Below are 2,604 nucleotides of genomic sequence, written 5' to 3'. Positions count from 1 at the left end.
GGCTTAGCATTTAAGTGCTGCTATTCGAAGATAAATCTCATTCTTTTGTATCTGCCTCCTCTCTCTTCATCCCTCTCCCTCTCCCTCTCCCCTGCCCCCAAACCAAAGCAATGCTGGGTATTTTTAGGACACACTTTCCCTGGCCCCACTTTGCTGATTTTTTTTTTTGCCTTTATAAAGTAGGTAGATTTTTCTGAGGGAGATTTCTTTGTTCTTACCAAATACAGGACAGAGGAGTAAGAGTCTTTGAATTGTCACCAGGGTAATTGTTTAAAAGACCCCTATGAGTTTGGGGATCTTCTGTTGTTTAATGTTTTCATCAGCCTGCTTTGAAACTTCCTTTTGGATTTCCCTCCTTTTACTCGGTGAGAAAATCAACAATGGAGAAAAGGGTGATTTCTACGTATGAACTTGCAGAAAGTTTCAGCTTAGACCTCCCTAAGTGTTGTTTTCCTGGGCTTCACACCATTGGTAGAGCTGCTGCTACTGGCTTATAAAGTGCTTTCACTTATATGATCTTGTTTGATCTAAAAATCCTGTCAAGTAGCTCATGCAAGAAATCTTATTCTCTTTTTACAGATAAGGAAACTAAGGTTCACTTAGATGAAATGACTGACCCGGTCACATCTGAGATAAGAGGAGAGGTGTGCCATAATAAATACAATTGGTCTTGCGGTCCGGAAAACCTCGGTTTAAGTCTTGCTGCTGACATATACTGGCTGAGCGACCCTAGGCAAGTCATTCAACTTTTCAGCGTCCCAAGGACTAAGACCATAAACTGAAGAACAGGTGCTAATCTGCTTTGACAGAAGGAGCTTCCTCTCTGAGACTTCACTGCACCAGTGAAACCGCAGGCCTGGTATCTGTATACCTTCCCTCCACGATCCATCAATCTCACAGCTTGTGTTAGCAGAGGGAACTGAACCTGGTTCTTACTTGACTTTCACACCAATACCTTTTTTTTTCCACTGTGCAAAAAAATTTTTTTTTTTTAGGTCAAGGACTATGTTTAGTATGAACAAAGAAGTGGGACAGATGACCACAATGTCCAAAAGCATGGAGGTTATATACTGAGAATGTTGTATACTGGGATAGAACATTGTGTGCGGGAAATGGGAAGGCCAGTTCCCCTGGAACATAGAATACAAAGAGAGGGAGTAATGGGGAAACAGCATGGAAGGGTAAACTAGAATCGGATTGTGAAGGGCTTTAAATGCCCAAGAGAGAGTTTGTATTTTAACCTAAAGGCAGTCCTTTCAGTCAATCAATTGATCTGCATTTGTTAAGCATCTACTTATGCCAGTCATTTTGCCCTGGAGATGCAGAAGCAAACCTGAAGGACTCCCTACCCTCAAGGAGTTTACATTCTACCAGGGGAGACTATGTACAAAAACAGGATGTCCCAAAAGTCTCAGTGCAGTTTTAAGCTTACATACCAAAATATTTAATTTAATTTAATATATAACATATATTATATATATGTGTGTGTGTGTGTGTGTATGGTTTAGATTTATATTTTATTTATCTATATATTTTATCTATTATATATTTATATATGTATGTGTGTGTATATATTTATATATGTGTGTATATATGTGTGTGTGTGTGTGTATTATTTGGGAGAGGACACTAACAACTGTGGAGAGCAAAAAAAAAGTTTCATCTAGAAGATGGTACTTGAGCTGTGTCTGGAAGAAATTCAGTGATTCTAAGAGGCATAAGCAAGGAGGGGGTCCATTCTAAGCATGGGGAAAAAATAGTACAAAGGTTCAGGGATGGTTGATGGAGGGTCTTGTGTTCTGTGTGAGAAGGATCAGTTCTTCATTTAGTAAGAGAACCATGACAGAGCAATCTCACTAAAACCCCAAAAGAAGAGAGTATCCACAAAGCAGGTGAGGGTAGTGGTTTCAAACACTGGAAAGAAATGAGAAGGAAGACGACTGAGAGAGATTAATGGTAACCTTTCATGGAACAGTTTTCACTGAGTATTGGGAGTAGAACTCAGATTGCAAAGAATTGGTAAGTAAGGAAGCAGAGAATGTAGTCTTAGAGATGCAAGTGGCCTTAAAATCTGATTAAAAGTTGCCTACTCATTTTGCATTTGAGTAACTGAGGCCCAGAAAGGGTAAATAAGTAACCACAGTCACACAGCTCTCTCTCTCTCTCTCCTCTCTCTCTCTCTCTCTCTCTGATAACTAGAATTTTATTTTTTCCAATTATATGCAAAAATAGTTTTCAACATTTATTTTTAATAAGATTTTGAGTTTCAAATTTTTTCTCCTTCCCTTCCATCCCCCATCCCCAAGATGGCAAGCAATCTGATATAAGTTACACATGTGCAATCATGTAAACATATTTCCATATTAGTCATGTTGTGAAAGAAAAAACAGAACAAAAGGAAAAAGCCGCAAAAAACAAACAAAAAAAGTGAAAATAGTATGCTTCAATCTTCATTCAGACTCCATAGTTCCAGTCACACAGGTTTAAAGGACAGAAGCAGGATTTGACTTGATCAGGCTGTAGAATGTGGCCAGACTAGGTCTTCTGACTCTTAGTCAAAGGTTCTTTCTATTTCACTTGGTTGCTAATGGGAGGAGAGATGGA

Source organism: Phascolarctos cinereus, unplaced genomic scaffold (assembly GCF_003287225.1).
Source record: "Phascolarctos cinereus isolate Bilbo 61053 unplaced genomic scaffold, phaCin_HiC Scaffold_5;HRSCAF=322, whole genome shotgun sequence".
Lineage (NCBI taxonomy): Eukaryota > Metazoa > Chordata > Mammalia > Diprotodontia > Phascolarctidae > Phascolarctos > Phascolarctos cinereus.
This window is presented reverse-complemented; position numbering follows the sequence as displayed.